Raw genomic sequence first — 20,808 nt, forward strand, 5'->3', positions numbered from 1 at the left:
GAGTTTTGTTTTAGGCACTAACAACTAAAGATCAATATATTTGACTCCGCTATCAGCATGAAATGCTATTTTTAGTCAGCAAGAACCAAAAAATCTGACCTTCTCCATTTCTCTTGTTTCAATCCATCATGATGCTAATATCAAGAGTGTGCTATCTCCTTCTGTATTGTGGCAAGGGGCCTCATATGTCATTCAGAGATAAAGAGCACACACTATTCCAGTGTGAGCACCACCCGTACTAAAATTTCATCAAGGATACTTTGAGGCACAACAAAAAATAATATAACTCTGGGCCAATTAACAAGAAACTAAAAGATCTGACAAGAGTAGTGATGTGAGCATCATGGTAAAGTGAGTTGTTCCCTTTGTCTCTCCACAATAAGGAACAACAATTTGGACATCCATTTACCAACAGAGGATTCCCTACACAGCAGAACAGAATGCCTAAGAGATCCATGCATCTATACATTTTAAGGTGGGTGGCCTGGACCCCTGGGATGCAGTAAAACTAGGAAAGCAGCCCCTACCTACTCCCTTGGCAGCATCAATTCAGGATGTGGATCATCATTCTGGCCTGTATGCCTGTGAGAAGTCACAGCAAGGGCAGAAGAAAACAGACAAAGCTTGCTCCTTGCTAGTCTCCCAGCAGATCCAGTGCAAATGATCCTTCCCCCTTCCTTGGTGCAGGGCAGGTCTTTCCAGCAGTGAGGATAGTATGCAAAACTTGTATTTTCCTGCTTGGGGTATGGTGTCCTGATCTGAATTTTCAAAACACAAGGACCTGTGCCAAAGACCAGAGGCTGCACAGAGAGAAGCAACAACAACCTCTCCTTGCTTAACCCCTGTTCCCCCTAGCAGTGGCACGGGGAACATACAGAGGCTTCAGGAACCACAGCAGAACCAGTGAACCCACCCTCATAGGTGGCATCCTGACACCAGCTCCACCAGCAGTGAGAGCCACATACAAATACTCAGGACCTGGGCTACCAAAAGCTACAGTAACACCCATGAACAAGCATCCCCAGACAATCCAGGAGCAGCAGTGCAGGTGGTGCATGGGTCAGGAGCATCCAAGTCTGTAGAGACCCTGTAGAGAGCCAGTGGTGGAACACAAGACCAAGGAGACCCTGGAAGTAGCAAATGTGCTTGCAGACTGCTAACCTCAGTGGAGACAATTGAGACTGTAGTGAAATCATAAGCAGCATGGTACCTGCAGCCTCAGAGGCACAACTGGCACAAGGAGGGCACAGACAATGTTTCTGGCAGAGGCTGTGGAGGGTAGAAAGTACAGGCTCTCAAATAAAACCAGAAGTAGCTCAGAACCAAGATAACCAAAGCCTTATCCAAAAAAGAAAGCTAGTTACTATCACAAAGTCACCAGTAGGGGATCAACTCATCAAACATCATGAAGAACTAGAGTAGCACATTAGAACAGAAAGAGAATGACAACTCTGCAGAAACAAAACTTGAAGTCACAAAAGAGTACAATCTAACTGAAAGAGAATTCAAAATGGGTGTCACAAAGGAACTCAATGAACTACAGAAAAATACAGAAAGACAGTTCAATGAGCTCAGGAATAAAATTAATGAACAGAAGGAATACTTCACCAAAGAGATTGAAACTCTAAAAGAAAACTAAACAGAAATTTTGGAGATGAAGAACACAATCAATAAGATGAAAAATAATGTAGAAAGCATTCAAAATACAGCAGACAATATGGAGGAAAGAATCTGTGAGCTTGAAGATAGAAACCTAGAAAGCAGGTGGTGGAGAAGAGAAAACTAAATTTTTTTTTTAAATGAAGAAATTCTTCAAGAAATATCTGACTCAGGAAAAGTAACATAAACATTATAGGTATTCCAGAAGCAATACAGAGGGGAAAAGGGGCAGAGAGCTTATTCAAAGAAATAATAGCTGAGAACTTACTAAACCTGGGGAAAGAACTGGACATGCAAGTACATGAAGCTAATAGGACTCCTAATTACATCAATGCAAGATGACTCCAAGAAATATAATTTTAACATTCTCAAAAGTCAATGACAAACAGAAAATATTAAGGGCAGCAAGAGAGAAGAAAATAACCTACAAAGGAACGCCCATCAAGCTTTCAGAAGATTTCTCAGCAGAAAGTCTTATAGGCTAAGAAAGAGTGAAGTGATATATTCAAATGCTGAAAGACAAAATCTTTCAGCCAAGAATACTCTATCCTGTGAATTTATGCTTCAGATATGATGGAGAAATAAAAGCTTTCCCCTACAAATAAAAGCTGAAAGAGTTTGTCCCCACTAGACCTGCCTCACAAGAAATGTTGGAAGGAACCCTCCTACCTGAAACAAAGAGGCAAATGTGTACAAAGCTTTGAGCAAGGAGATGAATAGACATAATCAGAAAATTGCAATTCTGTATCAGAATAAGTTAGTAAACACTTAATGATAACAATGGATAAAGGGAACTAAAACATAAAAAATAACTATAACTACTTCAATTTGTTCACAAACACAAAACACAAAAAGGAATAAGTTGTGACAAGAGAAACATAGAATGGTAAAATGAAAAGGATGGGACCTGCATAGGCTAATGGAAGTAAGAAGCTATTAGAAAATGACTATCATATCTATGAGATTTTTTATACAAACCTCATGGTAACCACAAAACAAAATATCAGGGCAGAGTCACAAATCATAATTGAAGAGAAAAGTAAGAAAAACATCACCGAAAACCTCCAAAATGAAATGCAGACAGAAATACAGGAAAAATAAACAATGAAAATATAGAACAACCAGAAAAAAGATAAAATGGCAGTATTAAGCCCTCATATATCAATAATCACTCAAATTGCAAATGAATTGAATTCACAAGTCAAAAGATACAGTGTGGCTGGATGGGTTAAAAAACAAGCCAACAATATGCTGTCAACAATGTGCTGCCTCCAAGAAACAAATCTCAGCTCTAAAGAAAAACTTAGGCTCAAAGTGAAGGGATGGAAGATGATACTTCAAGCAAATGGCAAGCAAAAGAAAGAGGGTGCAGCCATACTTAGACAAAAAAGATTCAGGGTAAAAAAAAGATAGCAAGAGACAAAGATGAGCATTAGCTTGGGACATTCCACCAAGAAGGCATAACACATTAATATATATGCACCTAACAGAGGAGGAACAGACTATATAAAGCAATTATTAACAGACATAAAGGGAGAAATTGACAGCAACACAATAATGGTAGGTGACCTTAACACCCCACATATGTCAATGGATAGATCATCTGGACAGATGTCAACAAGGAAACAGTGACCTTTACAAAAACTCTAGACCAGATGCACTTAATAGATATAAATAGAACATTCCACCAAAAAGTAACAGAATACACATTCTTCTCAAGTGCACATGGAACATTTTCAAACAGACCATATGTTGGGAAACAAAGCAAGTTTCAACAAATTTAAGAAGATAAAATCATATCAAGCATCTTTTCTTACCACAATGGAGGAAACTACAAATCAACTACAAGAAGAAAACAGGGAAGTCACAAACATGTGGAGACTAAACAACATGCTACTGAACAATGGATGTATCAATGAAGAAAACAAAGGAAAAATCCAAAAATACCTGAAGACATGAGACCATCTCCATGGTGCAGTGGTTAAAAGTTTGGCACACTCCTCTTCAGTGGCCTGGGTTCACAGTTTTGGATCATGGGCACAGACCTATACCACTTGTCAGCCACGCTGTGGCAGGGACCCACATACAAAGTAGAGGAAGATTAGCACAGATGTTAGCTGAGGGCAAATCCTCCTCAGGAAAAAAAAAAAAACCCTGAAAAAGAATGAAAATGGGACTACAACATACCAAAACATATGAGATGCAGCAAAAGCAGTACTAAGAGGGAGGTATAAAGCAATACAGGCTTACCTAAAAAACAAGAAAAACCTCAAATAACAATCTTACACTATACAGAAAAAGAAGTGGAAAAACAAAAACAAAGCTCAAAATTGGTAGAAGGAAGGAAATAATAAAAATCAGAACAGAAAGAAATGAAATAGGCACTATAAAAACAATTAAAAGCATCAATGAAACTAAAAGCTGGTACTTTGAGTAGATAGACAAACTTGACAAATCTTTATCCAGACTCAGTAAGAAAAAAGAGAGAAGTTTCAAATAAACAAAATCAAGTAGGGATGGGGGAGGGCCAAAGGGATGATTAAACACATATGTGTGGAGATAGTTTGTTATTAGTCCTCAGGTGGTGAACATGATGTAATCTACACGGAATTTGAAATACATTATGATGCATACCTGAAAGTTATATAATGTTATAATCCAATGTTACTGCAATAAAAAAAGAAAAACAAAATCAGAAAAGTTAGAGGAGAAATTACAAAGTACAACACAAATACAAAGGGTTATAAGATAGTACTGTGAAAAGCTATATGCCAATGAATCGGTTAACCTGGAAGAAATGGATAAATTTGATAGAATCATACAACCTCTCAAAACTGAATCAAGAAGAAATAGAGAATCTGAATAGAACTTTTACAAGTAAAGAGATTGAAACAGTAATGAGAAACCTCCCAAAAAACAAAAGTTCAGGACCAGATGGCTTCTCTGGAGAATTCTACCAAACATTCAAAGAAGATTTAATATCCATCTTTCTAAAACTATTCTGAAAAATTGAGGAGGATGGGACCAATCGTAACACATTTTCCAAGGCTAACATTGCCTTGATACCCAAACCAGAAAAAGATAATACAAAAAAGGAAAATTACAGGCCAATGGCAGTGATGAACATAGATGCAAAAATCCTCAACAAAATATTAGAAAATCGAATACAAAAATGCATCCAAAGGATCATATGTCATGATCAAGTGGGATTTATTCCAAGGAAGCAGGGATTGTTCAACATCTGCAACTCAATCAATGTGATACACCACATTAACAAAAAGAAGAATAAAAATCACATTATCCTCTCAATAGATGCAGAGAAAGCATTTGAAAATATCCAACATATATTTACAATAAAAACTCTCAATACATGGGTATAGAAGGAACGTACATCAATACAATAGACTATATATCACAACCCCACAGCCAACATCATACTTAACAGTGAAAAACTGAAAACATTCCTCCAAGAACAGGAAGAAGACTTATGCCCACTCTGGTCACTCTTATTCAACATAGTACTGGAAGTTTTAGGCAGAGCAATTAGGCAAGTAAAACAAAATGGATCCAAATTGGAAAGGAAGTAAAACTGTCACTATTTGTGGATGGAATGATTTATACATAGAAAACCCTAAAAGATCTACCAAAAAGCTATTAGAAATAATCAATGAACACAGTAAAGTTGCAGGGTACAAAATCAACAAAGAAAAATTAGTTTCATGTCTATACACTAATAACAAAGCAGCAGAAAATGAAACCAATAATGCAACCCCATTTACAGTCACAACAAAAAGAATAACATACCTAGGAATAAATTTAACCAAGGAAGGGGCCACCTGGCAGTGCAGCAGTTAAGTGCACACGTTATGCTTCAGCGGCCCAGGGTTTGCCGGTTGGGATCCTGGCTGCCGACATGGTACTGCTTGGCACGCCATGCTGTGGTAGGCATCCCACATATAAAGTAGAGGAAGATGGGCATGGATGTTAGCTCATGGCCAGTCTTCCTCAGTGAAAAGAGGAGGATTGGCAGCTGTTAGCTCAGAGCTAATCTTCCTCAAAAAAAAAAAAAAAAATTAACCAAGGAAGTGAAAAACCTATACACTGAAAACTATAAGCCATTATTGAAAGAAATCAAAAAAGACATAAAGAAATGGAAAGATAGTCCATGCTCATGGATTGCAAGAATAAACATAGTTAAAATGTCCATGCTACCTAAGTCAATCTACAGATTCAATGCAATCCCAATCAGAATCCCAATGACATTCTTCATGGAAATAGAACAAAGTATCCTAAAATTTATATGGAACAAGAAAAGACCCCAGATAGCCAAAGCAATCCTGAGAGAAAGGAACAAAGCTCGAGGCATCAGAATCCCTTCCTTCAAAATATACTACAAAGCTATAGTAATCAAGACAGTATGGTACTGGCAGAAAAACAGACACACAGATGAATGGAACAGAATTGACATCCTAGAAATAAACCCATACATCTAGGGTCCACTAATCTTTGACAAAGGAACCAAGAACATAAAATGGAGATGCAAAGTCTCTTCAATAAATGGTGTTTCACTGGACAGCCATGTGCAAAAGAATGAAAGCAGACAGTTACTTCACATCATAGAAAAAAATTAAGTCAAAATGGATTAAAGACGTGAATGTAAGACCTGAAACCATAAAACTCCTGTAAGAAAATATAGGCAGTACACTCTTTTACATCGGTCTTAGCAGTATTTTTTTCAAATACCATGTCTACTCAGGCAAGGGAAACAAGAGAAAAAATAAACAGTGGGACTACATCAGACTAAAAAGCTTCTGCACAGCAAAGGAAAGCATCAAAAAAATTAAAATATAATCCACCAAGTGGGAGAAAATATTTGAAAATTATATATCTGACAAAGGATTAATATCCAAAATATATAAAGAACTCATACAGCTTACCAACAAAAAAGCAAACAACCTGATCAAAAAATGGGCAGAGAATATGAACAGATAATATTCCAAAGGAGATAAACAGATGGCCAACAGACACATGAAAAGATGTTCAACATCACTAATTATTAGGGAAATGCAAATCGAAATTACAATGAGATATCACCTCACATCTGTCAGAATGACTATAATTAACAAGACAAGAAATAAGTTTTAGAGAGGATGTGGAGAAAAGGCAGCCATCATACACTGCTGGTGGGAATGCAAACTGGTGTGGTCGCTATGGAAAACAGTATGGACATTTCCCAAAAAATTAAAAATAGAAATACCGTGTGTTCCAGCTATTACACTACTGGATATTTGTCTAAAATATGAAATCAATAATTCAAAAAGATATATGCACCCCTATGATCATTGCAGAATTATTCACAATAGCCAAGACATGGAGGTTACCCAAGTACCCATTATGGATAAATGGATAAAGAAGATGTAGTATATATATAAAATGGAATACTACTCAGTCATATAAAAGACAAAATTGTGCCATTTGCAACAACATGGATGGATTTTTGTGTGTGTGTGTGTGTGAGGAAGATTAGCCCTGAGCTAACATCTGCTGCCAATCCTCCTCTCGTTGCTGAGGAAGACCGGCCCTGAGCCAACATCAGTGCCCATCCTCCTCTACTCTATATGTGGGACGCCTACCACAGCATGGCTTGCCAAACAGTGCCATGTCCGCACCCAGGATCTGAACCCGCGAACCCAGGGCCGCCGAAGCAGAAGAGGCGAACTTAACTGCTGCGCCACCAGGCCAGCCCGTACATGGATGGATCTTGACAGTGTTATCCTGAGTGAAATAAGTCAGATAGAGAAAGACAAATACCGTATGATTTCACTCATATGTGGAATATTAAAAAACTAACACATAGATAAGGAGAACATATTGGTTGTTACCACAGAGGAAGGGGGTGGGAGGTGGACAAAAGTGATAAGGAGGCACGTATTTACAGTGATGGATGGAAACTGGACTGTTGGTGATAAACACCATGCAGTCTACACAAAACCAGATATATAATAATGTGCACTGGAAACTTTCACAATGTTATAAACCAATGTGACCTCAATATAATAATTTTTATAAAGTAATAAATAATAGAGAAACGAACAAAAAGATCAGACAAGACAATGAATATAAGCTGAGAGAGTAAAGTCACGTCTACATGTAGAGACTCCTGTGGTAGCAAATATTCTACTTTATTTCTTAATAATGATATAAACTATGGATGTTTGTTCACTCTGGTTATACTTACCCATGTGTGTGTACCTCTTCTCGAGTCAGAAGCTGGGTGAGAAACGTGTGAAGCTAAAATGTTCAATTGGCCAATTCCCTTCTTACTCTCCACATCAGTCAAATGGGCTGACTTTACGTTTATTTTAAATTTGTGACAGTTTTGCAATAGAACTTCAGAGGGCTCAGACTGCAGTAGAAGTTCAGCAGTTCACAGACACATGACTGAGAGTCTGGCCAGTCTTTGGCCTCTCAGGGGATCCTGGAAGTAACTTGCAATAACATGCTAAGCTGTCTTCTCACTATTTGGCATATTTCTAGCTGGCTGCCAAGGCACTTTGCATTGTATTCTGCCCTCATCCTCCAAAATGCTCTCCACTGGCCACACATTGGCAGGACTTTGACAGCTCTGAGCTGGAATGCACACTCCTGAATAACCTTTCCCAGACAACAGCGTCTAGATCAGTGATTGCCCTTCCACACTGACGATTTTTTGGTCAGGTAGCTGAGAACCTGTTCAAAGGTTAAAACTCAGCCAGGCTGCTATTGGGATTCTTTGTCCCCCTTACTCTTACTCCCTTGTGCCTTTCTATCACATTTTAGAGGATGATATTGATGATATTGATGTCTACCTTTGAGTGGTTTATAGCTCTGTGATAAAAAATGTTAAGGCTTTTGGACTACCCATAGTCTTTCTGCTTCTTAGGCAAATGTGGTTTGTTTGATTCCTGTTGTTTGTTTCTTCTTAATAACATATATTTGGTTTTCTTTTTTTTTAAAGAACAAGTCTTTTTATTTATTAGCCTATAATTTGACCACTAAATGATCTTATAAAAAATAATAGTAATGCATGTATCTATGCATAAAATGTTAAATTCTGAGCATTATAGCACATAATGAAAAATAAAAGGTTTGTTTCTCTCTTAACAGTAAAACTATATATGTACATATCCTTTTTATATTTATACACAAAGAATTACACTGATAGCTCTGTTTTCATTGATTTTATTAAATGTTGAATAAAGTGTTATGTACATGAAAAGAAATGCATGCACTAAAAATCCATATTCTTACCATTTAGTTTAAAGACGGTGACAAAAACTTGCATCAACATTGAGGTCCCTTGTGTGTCACTCAAGCAACCCATGTCCTTTCTTGCTCACTCAGAGATACACAGAATACTGAATTTTGTATTTACTGTTCCCTGCTTTTCTTTACAGATTTATCTTGTTTTTCCTTAAAAACACTCTTGGAATTTTCATGTTTTTGAAACATATAAAGGAATTTTTTGCATGAGTTTTCCTGTGACTTCTTAAACATTTCTTTTTTGTTTAACATTATGTTAGTGAGATCATTCATGTTGATGTGTAGCTGTAGTCTATTATATTAACATACTATAACTTATTTAACTCTCTGTTGACAGGAATTTGATCAATTTCCAGTTTATTTTTTCTGCTAGTAGAAACAATGCATGTATAAATGTTCTTATATATATATTTCATGTTGGACAGAGGTAAGAATTTCTAAGCTATATATGTAGGAGTAGCATTACTGACTCCAATGCTATACACATACTCAATAGTATTATGTAATGCTAAATTGTTTTCCAAAGATATATACCAGTTTACACTCCTACCAGTAGTATATAAATGTATGGATTTTCTCTATATCCTCACCAACCTTGATTATGTTAAGTTTGACATTTTTGCCACCTTCATGGGTATGAAATGACATCAAGTTTTGGTTTTGATTTGCATTTCCTAATTACTATTGAGATAGAACATCTGTGTATACATGCATTTGCCAATTTTCCTCTTTTGTGAAGTGCCTGTTCAAGTCTCTTGTCCATTTTTTTCATAAAATTGTTTCTCCTTTTCACATCGTTTCAGGTGCTCTTAATATATTCTGTGTACATGCCCCTTTTTGGTGATATGTGTTACAAACATCATCCTTCTCCCAGTTTCAACTTTGTATACTCATTGTCTTATTGGTGTCTTTTTATGAACATGAATTTTTAATTCTCCAGTTTAAGATTTGCCTTTTCTCTCTGTTTATGGTGTATTTTGATGAATAGAAGTTGTCAATTTTAATGTGATAAAATCATATTAAAATCACTTACATTTATCTTTATTTTTAAGGTTTAAGATGTTGTATCATCTGTATTTTCACTTCCTTCAGTTCATGAACTTAATATTCTGCATGCTTTGATTCTGTTTATTTATTAATTTATGTTGAAGTAACATTGGTTTATAATATTATATAAATGTCAGATGTACATCATTTTTTGACTCCTTATAGAAGACGCTGTGTTCACCACTCAAAGTCTAATTGCCAGCCCTCACCATACACTTGGGCCCCTTTACTCTTGTCACCCTCCCCCACCTCCTTTCCCCTGTGGTAATCACCAATCTGTTCTCTGTATCTATGTGTTTGATTGTCTGTTTATCTTCCACATATAAGTGAAATCATACAGTATTTATCTTTCTCCATCTCACTTTTTCACTTGGCATAATACCCTCAAGGCCCATCCATGTGGTCACAAATGGCAATATTTCATCTTTTTTACAGCTGAATAGTATTCCATTATATATATATATATATATATATATATATATATATATATACACACACACACATATACACAACATCTTCTTTATCCATTCATCTATTGGTGGGCACTCTGTTTGTTTCCATGTCTTGCTTATTCTGAATAATGCTGTGATGAACATAGGGGTGAATATATGTTTTCAAATTAGTGTTTTTGTGTTCTTGGATAAATACTCAAAAATGGAATAGCTGGATCATATAGTAGTTCTATTTTTAATTTATTAAGGAATCTCCATACTGTTTTCTATAGTTGTTGCACCACTTTGCACTCTCATCAGCAGTGTACGAGGGGTCCCTTTTCTCCACATCCTGTCCAACACTTATTTTTGTATTTTAAATCATAGTCGTTCTGACAGGCAAGAGGTGATATCTCATTGTGGTTTTGATTTGCATTTCCCTAATTATTAGTGACATTGAAAATTTCTCATGTGCCTGTTAGCCATATGTATATCTTCTTTGGAAAACTGTCCGTTCATATCCTCTGCACATTTTTTGATTGGGTTGTTTGCTTTTTTGTTGTTGAGTTGTATGTGTTCTTTATGTATTTTGGATATCAATCCCTTATTGGATATATCATTTTCAAATCTTCTCTCAAGTGGTAAGTTGGATTTTCATTTCTTTGATGGTCTCCTTTGCAGTGCAGAAGCTTTTAAGTTTGACGTAATCCCATCTTTTTATTTATTCTCTTGTTTCCTTGCCTGAGGAGACATACTAAAAAAACTGCTGCTAAGACCAATGTCAAAGAATTTACTGCCTTTCTTTTCTTCTAGGAGTCTTATGGTGTCAGACTTACATTCAAGTCTTTAATCCATTTTGAGTTAATTTTTGTATAGGGTGTAAGATAATGGTATACTTTCATTCTTTTTTCTTTTTTTTGAGGAAGATTAGCCCTGAGCTAACTACTGCCAATCCTCCTTTTTTTGCTGAGGAAGACTGGCCCTGAGCTAACGTCAATGCCCATCTTCCTCTATTTTATATGTGGGACGCCTACCTCAGCATGGCTTTTGCCAAGCAGTGCCATGTCCACACCCGGGATCTGAACTGGCGAACCCCGGGCCACTGAGAAGCGGGACGTGTGCACTTAACTGCTGTGCCACTGGGCCGGCCCTGTACTTTCATTCTTTTGTGTATAGCTGTACAGTTTTCCAAACACCATTTGTCAAGAGACTGTCCTTTCCTCATTGTATGTCCTTGGCTCCCTGGTTGAAAATTAGCTGTCCGTAGATGTTTAGGTTTCTTTTTGGGCTCTCAATTCTGTTCCATTAATCTGTGTGCCTGTTTTTCTGCCACTACCATGTTGTTTTGATTACTGTAACTTTGTAGTATATTTTGAAGTCAGAGAATGATACCTCCTGCTTTGTTCTTTATTCTCAGGATGGCTTTGGCTGTTCAGGGTCTTTTGTTGTTCCATATAAATTTTAGGATTCTTTATTCTATTTCTATCAAAAATGTCACTGGGATTCGTATAAGGATTGCATCGAATCTGTAGATTGCTTTTCATAATATTTACATTTTAACTTTGTTAATTCTTCCAATCCATGAGCACAGAATAGCTTTACATTTCTTCATGTCTTCTTTGATTTCTTTCAACAATGTCTTATAGTTTTCAGTGCATAGGTCTTTCACCTCCTTGGTTAAATTTATTCCTAGGCATTTTATTTTTGTGTGTGATTGTAAATAAAATTGTATTATTGATTTCTCTTTTTTTGGTTCATTATTAGTGTATAAGAACATAACTGATTTTTTGTGTTGGTTTTGTACCCTGCAATTTTACTGTATTTATTAATTATTTCTAACAGTTTTTTGGTGGATCCTTTAGGGTTCTCTCTGTATAAAGTCATGTCATCTGGAAATAGTGACAGTTTTACTTCTTTTCCAATTTGGATCCCTGTTATTTCTCTTGCTTGCCTATTTCCTCTGGCTAGGACTTTCAATACTGTGTTGAATAAGAGTAGTGAGAGTGGAGATACTTGTCTTGTTCTGTTCTTAGAAGGATATCTTTCAGGTTTTACTGTTGAGTATGATGTTAGCTGTTGGTTTGTCATGTATGGGCTTTATTGTGTTGAAGTACTTACCTTCTACACACATTTCATTGAGTTTCTATCATAAAGGAACACTGAATCTTGTCAAATGCTTTCTCTGCATCTATTGAAATGAGCATGTGATTTTTATACTTCATTTTTTTAATATGCTGTATCACATTGATTGATTTGCAGATGCTGAACCATCCATGGATCACTGGAGTAAATCTCACTTTATCATTGTGTATGATTCTTTTAACGTACTAGTGTAATCAGTTTGCAAATATTTTGTTGAGGAAATTTGCATCAGTGTTCATCAGTGTTATCAGCCTGTAATTTTCCTTTTTTGTGTTGTCCTCGTTTGATTTTAGTCTCAGGCTAACTTTGCCCTTGTAAAATGAGTTAGGAAGTGTCCAATCCTCCTAATTTTTTGGAAGAGTTTGAGGAAGATAGGTAGTGAATCATCTTTGAATGTTTGGTAGAATTCTCCAGAGAAGCCATCTGGTCCTGAAATTTTGTCTTTTGGGAGGTTTTTTATTACAATTTCAATCTCTTTATGTGTGATTGGTCTACTGAGATTCTCTATTTCTTCTTGATTCAGTTTTGGGAGGTTTTACGGTTCTAAGAATTTATCCACCTTTCTTCTAGATTATCCAATTTGTTGGCGTATAGCTTATCATGGTATTTTCTCATAATACTTTGTATTCTGTGGTATTCATTATAATTTATCCTCTTTCATTTCTGATTTTGTTTATTTGAAATTTCTCTCTTTTTTCTTAGTGAGTTTGGCTAAAGGTATGTAAAGTTTATCTTCTCAAAGAACCAGCTGTTAGTTTCATCAATCCCTTCTATTAGGTTTTAGTGTTTATTTCATTTATTTCTGCTCTGGTTTTTATTATTGCCTTCCATTTACTGAATTTGGGCTTTGTTTATTCTTCTTTTCCTGGTTCTTTTAGGTGCAGTGTAAGGTTGTTTATTTGAGATTTTTCCTGTTTTTGAGGTAGGCTTGTATTGCTGTATTCATCCCTCTTAGTACTGCTTTTGCTGCATCTCATAATTTTTGGTATGTTGTGTTTTCATTTTCATTTGTCTCCAGATGTTTTTTGATTTCTCTTCGATTTATTCATTGATCCATCTGTTGTTCAGTAGCATGTTATTTAACCTCCATATATTTGTGATTTTTTCAGCTTTCTTCTTTTAGTTGATTTCTAGGTTCATAGCATTGTGGTTAGAAAAGATACTTGATATGATTTCAATCTTCTTAAATTTATTAAGACTTATTCCGCTTCCCAATACATCATCTGTCTTTGAGAATGCTCCATGTGCACTTGAGAAGAATGTGTATTCTGTTACTTTTGGATGGAATGTTCTATAATTACCTATTAAGTCCATCCAGCCTAGTGTTTCATTTAAGGCCAATGTTTCCTTTTTGACTTTCTGTCTTGATGGTCTATCTATCAACGTATATGGAGTGTTAAAGTCCCCTACTACTATTGTGTTGTCAATTTCTCCTCCTAGGTCTGTTAATAGTTGCTTTATACACTTTGGTGCTCTTATGTTAGGTGACTACATACTAATAAATTTTATGTCTTCCTGATGGATTGGCCCTTTATTATTTTATAATGTCTATCTTTGTTTCTTGTTATCTTTTTTGTCTTGAAGTCTTTTTTGTCTGATATAAGCATTGCTACACCTGTTTTCTTTCTTTTGTTTGGTTGAGGAAGTTTAGTCCTGAGCTAACTACTGCCAATCCTCCTCTTTTTGCTGAGGAAGACTGAGCCTGAGCTAACATTCGTGCTCATCTTCCTCTTCTTTATATGTGGGATTCATACCACAGCATGGCTTTTGCCAAGCAGTGCTATGTCTGCACCCAGGATCCGAACCAGCAAACCCCAGGCTGCTGAGAAGCGGAACGTGTGCTCTTAACCACTGTGCCACCGGGCTGGCCCCCAGCACCTACTTTATTTTGGTTGTCATTTTCTTGGAGTATCAATTTCCATCCCTTCACTTTGAGCCTATGTTTCTATTGAATTGAGATGGGTCTCCTGGAGGTAGTATATTTTTGGGTCTTGTTTTTTAATCCATCCAGCCACTTTATGATTTTTATTGATTAATTCCAGCCATTTACATTTAGGATGATCATTGGTATGCGATTTCATATTGCCATTTTATCTTTTGTTTTCTGGTTGTTCTAATTTCCATTGTTTCTTTTTCTTTGTGTTTCTCTGTGCCATTTCAGTTTGGTGGTTTTCTGTGATGTGTTGCTCACTTTCCTCTTTTTCTGTTTTGTGATTCTGCTCTGAATTTTTCTTTCATGGTTACCATGACGTTGGTATAATATATCTCACAGATAGTCCTTTTTGTGCTGACAGCACCTTATGTCCATTTGCCTATGCAGGTTCCATCTTTTTCCTCTTCCCCTTCTATTTTTTTTTTTTGGCACAAATTATCCCTTTTTGTATTGTGAGTTCATTATCAAATTTAAGGGGTTATGGTTATTTTTAATGTTTTCTTTCCTTTAGATCTTTATTTTCTAATTAAAGTGTTTATATTATATTATAATTATTTACTAACCTATTCTGATATAGAGTTGTAATTTTCTCATTTTGTCTAATTATTACCTTGTTCAAAGTTTTATATACCTTTGCCTTTTTGTTTCAAGTAGGAGAGCTCTTCTTAATGTGTCTTATAAGTCGGGTCTACTGGTGATGAACTCCCTCCTCTTTTGTTTGGCTTGAAAAGCCTTTATTTCTCCTTCATATGTGAAAGTTAACGTTGATGGCTAGATTACTTTGGCTGAAAGTGTTTATTTTCAGTGTTCTGAATATATCCTTCCACTCCTGGCTCATAGATTTTCTGCTGAGAAATCTGCTGGTAGACTAATGGGGGTTCCTTTGTTGGTTATTGATTTCCCCTCTGGCTGCCCTTAATATTGTCTATTTTTCACTGACTTTTGATGGCTTTAATATAATGTGCCTTGGAGAAGGTCTCTTTGCATTGAGATAATAAGACATTTCACTAGGTTCATGTAATTGTACACCCAATTTCTTCCCCAGGCTTTTGAAGCTCTTAGCCATTATTTCTTTAAATAAGCTCTCTAAACACTCCCCCTCTCTTCTCCTCCTGGAATACCCATTATCTTTATGTTGCTTTTCCTTACTGAGTTGGATATTTCATGTAGAATTTCCCCATTTTTAAAAAATATTTATTCTCTCTCCTCTTCCACCTGAGTCATTTCCAGATTTCTCTCTTCAAGCTCACTAGTTCTCTCTTCTATACAGTCTGCTCTATTTCCAATGCTTTCTACTTTATTTTTCATCTCATTTATTGAGTTGCTCAGTTACAGAATATTTTTTTGGTTCTTTTTTAGAGTTTCAGTATCTTTGGTGAAGTACTCCTGCTTTTATTCCTGAGCTCATTAAATTGTCTTTCTGAGTTTTCTTGTGTCTTGTTGAGTTTCCTCATGACAAATATTTTAAATTTTCTATCAGGTCATATTGTTTTGTGACTTGAAGTTTGGTTTCCAGAGAATTTTCATTTTCTTTTTGTGATACCAGGTCACCATAGTTTTCATGGTGCTTGATGAGTTGTTCCTCTGCTGGCACATTTCTAGTAGCAAACACCTTTCTCATTTAGGTAAGGCTTTGTTCACTTTGACTCTGAGTTGCTTCTGATTGCATCTGAGAACCTGTGCTTTCCAGCATCTATTGCCTCTGCCAGGAGTGTCATCAGTGCCCTCATTAAGCTGCTTGTGCCTCTGAGATTCTGGGGTCTTGCTGCTTATGATGTCACTGCAATTGCAAGTGTTGCCACCCAGATCACCTGGCTGGCGAGCACCTCTGCTGCTTCTCATGTTGCCTGGGTGGCAGATTCCTCCCCTACAGTAGGGTAAGTGAGATGGTGGAGTGGGATTTGGGGTTGTGGGCACACCTGCCATGTTTGCTTTGTTGTTTCTACAGGCATCACTCTCGCATTTGAGGGGGCTGAAGTTGTGAGTGCCACTGCAGCTCAGTGGGACCAGGCTTGTCGGCTTCACTGACACTGTTACCCAGCTCTCCATGGCCTCATGTGCTTCTGCCATGTGGGCCATCTGTGCTGCTGCTCTTGGGTTTTCTGGAGTTGCTGGAACTGCTGCTGCTGGGTTATCAGGTGTGACCAGCTCTGCTTGGTTGGCTGGGGTCACAGGTGCTACTACCAGTGCCATGGGGCAATGGATACCTTTGTCATGGGTGCTGCTGCAGTTCCTGTAGCCTCTGTTCACAGGGGCTGATGCAATTCCTGGAACCTCAGGTCACAAGTGCTGCCACTGTTTCTGAGGCAATCAGAGTTTGGGATGCAGCCTCATGGCTGAGAGGGCTGTTTTTGGAGGTACTGCCACTCAGGGAGAGGGTGGGTGCTGGATCATGGGCACCTCCATGGCTCCTGGAGTCTCTGGTCTCTGGCACCAGTTGATTCCTGGAACATCAGGTCATGAGCCCTGCCACAGCTGCTGAGGGTAATGGGGTCTTGTATGCAATCTTCATTGCTGGGAAGGCCAGGGTCAGAGGCACTACTGGAGGAGGGGAAGGTGGCTAGGTCACAGGTACCATTGTGGAGCCTCTGGTCGTGTGTGCTGCAGTGGTTCAGGTCCTGGGGTTTTTGTTCATGGGCATTTCTGCAGTTCCTGGAGCCTCTGGTCACAGGCACAGCTGCAGTTCCTTGATCCATCAGTCTTAGGAGCTGCCACTGCTGCTCCCCTGATTCCACTGCCTCCAGGAGCTCCAGTCTACCTGCTTCAGATGTATAGATTTATGGATCTCTCAGGTCTTATGTTGTGCTGTGCAGTGTCCTTTCTTTGGTATCTATGGATGTCCTACTATCCGTAACTTAGAGGGGAGAGACAAAGGGAGCAACTCACTCCACGATGATGCTAAATTCATTCCTCCTATATGTTTTTCTTAAAGCTTATAGTTTTGCTATTCACATTTAAATCTATTATCAACTTAAAATCAATTTTTTGAATGCATTGTGTGAAATACAGGTCCAAATTCATTTTTTCAAAAATATATGGTCAAGCAATTTTCATAACAACATTATTTAAAAGTCTATATAATTTTGTCAGTTCATTATACATCAAATTTCCATTTATATATGGTTCTGTTCCTTGATTACCTATTTTGTTTAGGTTGTCAGTTTGTTTATATCTTCAGCAGTGACTTAATATACTGACTTGATATGGTTTTAAAATAATATTTGATAACTGGCTAGGCAAATCTTCGTACCATGTGCTACTTCATTAAGTGTTCCAGCTATTTTTGTATGTTTGCACTTGAATACAAATTTCAAAATCAGGTTGTTAAGTTACACAAATAAAACCTGATGATATTTTTTATTGAAATTGCATTTAATCTAGAAGTTTTCAAAATCTGCATTCTATGACCTGAAATAATTGACTCTGCACCCTAGGAACTGGTATGTAAGCTTTATCAGGGCAGCGATTTCTATGCTTTGTTCACTATCATATCCCCTGTCCCTGAAATAGTGCTTAGTGCATAATAGGGACTTATCGAAGGAAAGAATAAATCTATAGATCATTTTGATTAGATTTGATATCTTTATGATTTTCAGTCTTCTGGCTCGTAAACATGTTATATCTCACTTGTATTTGTCTGCTAATGCTACCATAACAAAATATCACAGAATGAGTCGCTTAAATAAAGGAAATTTATTTTTGCACAGTTCTGGAGGCTGGAAGTCCAAGAAAAAAGTGCCAGATGGGTTGCTTTCTGGCGAGGCCTCTCTTCCTGCCTTGCAGACAGTCACCTTCTTCCTGTATCCTCACATGGCCCTTCCTCTGTGTGGATGTATGGAAAGAGAGAGAGATCTCTGGTGTCTCTTCTTCTCATAAGGATACCAGTCTTACCAGATTAGGACCCCACTCTTATGACCTTATTTAACCTTAATTATCTCTTTAAAGGCCCCATCTTCAAATACAGTCACTTTAGGGGTTAGGGCTTCAACATATTAATTTTGGGGGGGGGCATAATTCACTCTATAACATCACCATTTGCTAAAATATTCTTTAATCTCTTTCAATAAAGTTTTGCAATTTCTCCATAAAGGTGGATTTTCTAAGTGTAATTTATATTTTGATGCAATTGCAAATAATTTTTTAAATTACTTTTTCTTCTTGTTAGTTTTGTCATGTAGAAATGGAATTTTATTTTGTATAGAGATTTTTATATCCAGCCACCTTGGTAAATGTTTTACTTAATTCTATGACTAGCCATAAATTATTTTGAATAGTCTATCTACAGAATCATGTCATCCTTTCTAACCCCTATAACTCTAATTTATTTTATTGCCTTGCATTACCGATAGGATCTTGATAAGATCCTCAGTGCAATGTTGAAAAGAAGTGGTGATTGGAAGCACCCTTGTCTAGATACTGAAGCTAGTAAACTGTGGAATACATTCAGTATGCAAAAACTATTAACAAAGATCTAGAAAATGATTTTTAAATGTTTCCACCTTAAGTATTGCATTTCCTCTTGATTTTATAGGTGTTTTCCTTGTTAAAAAAATTATTCTTTGCTTGCTGTTTTTTTCTCATACATGGATGTTGAATTTTAACAGATGATTTTTATCTATCTAGAAAGTTTGTTGATTTTTCTCACAAATTTGCTAATGTAGTAAATTATATTAATTAATTTTCCAAAGTTATTACAACCTTTCTAAATTATCACGGATCTAGTTTACCATTATGATGTCCTTATCTTTATTACCAGCATCAGTATAGGCATATCTGCTCTTCTATGACAGATTATAATTTTAATTTCCCATTTTCTCTTTGACAACTAAGCCATGCCATGGTCCAGGTTATAGCACAATCAAGCCAAGTTTCAATTTTACTTTGCTTTGTGCACAACTTGTTTCTGACCAACATCTCTCTAATCTTTACCTCATGAGAAAATAAGTTTTTCATTAAGTCTCTATATACAGGTTTATTCGATATACAGAAACTTTCTTTTTCCCTCAGAGGAGAGAAAAATCTGGACATGGCCAGTAGCACTTTCTCCTCACGTTAAAAAGTTTAGAGAAAATAGTTCTGTTTTCAAAACAACTTCTAGGTCAAAAGCCCCAAGGGGAAGAAGTTTTGTTATGGGTACAAGTACAGGTGACACAAATTAATTGGAATCAAGCAATATATTGAAGTAGCATTGTGGAGAATTCCCTTTCTTTTCTCTTGTTATCTAAACGCATTAGAACAAAAAAAAATGATGACCTTCATTGATAAGGATGAAATGAAGTAAAAAATGCTTTCATTTCCTTTTTCACTTGAAGGTTGATTTTTATCAAAGAACTTAAATGCATTTAGAAATGATGTCTATGGGCAGGGTGAACTTGTAATTCACTATTTTTATTTCTCATTTTTACATGTCAATTATATATATATTGTTAGCATTGTCACCTAGCACTATATTATTTTTAATAGTAAATTAAATCATTTTATTTAACTAGAAACTAAAGTTTTATTTTTAATATGACATAAATGTATTAGTTTTTTGCAGTGTATATAACTATAAAATATGTACTCTCCAATGAAAAGTGTTAATATTTTCTATTTACATATTATCCTTTCCATTCAACTAATTTTAAGGATTCAGATATCTTTGAATTCGAAATATATTGCTTGTCATAGATTTCACTGATGCCTGGTCTAACATCATTTCGTTATTATTCTTCTACCAGCATAATTTAGCTCTCTTAGTCTGGGACCAGTGGTAATAATAGCTGATTTCTTGTGTGCTTTCTATGGCTGGACATTGTACTAGATACTTTGCATTATGCTATTTAATCTGCGCAAACATCCTATAAATTAGATGATATTTAATAATCTCATTTTCTATATGAGGAAAACTGAAAGCCAAAGAACTTAGGTAGCTTGTCCAATATCATATAGCCAGCTAGTAAGTGGCAGAGTGAGATTCAAACACAGGTTAATCTATTGCCAAAATCTGTCTGGAAATAGTTAGAGACAGAGAATAGCTAACTGCTTTAATACTTATTGACTGATTCATCAACTATTTAATAAGCACCTAACTCTAGGGCAGCACTGTGTGTGCAATAGTTATATAGCTAAAGCCATGATTACATAGGGCTTCATAGCTCAGGCTTCACAGGAAATAAGGTAGGTAATAAATTCCTTTTTTTGAGGAAGATTAGGCCTGAGCTATCATCTGCTGCCAATCCTCCTCATTTTTGCTGAGGAAGACTGTCTCTGAGCTAACATCTGTACCCATCTTCCTCTACCTTATATGTGGGA

Source organism: Equus quagga, chromosome 10, assembly GCF_021613505.1.
Source record: "Equus quagga isolate Etosha38 chromosome 10, UCLA_HA_Equagga_1.0, whole genome shotgun sequence".
NCBI lineage: Eukaryota > Metazoa > Chordata > Mammalia > Perissodactyla > Equidae > Equus > Equus quagga.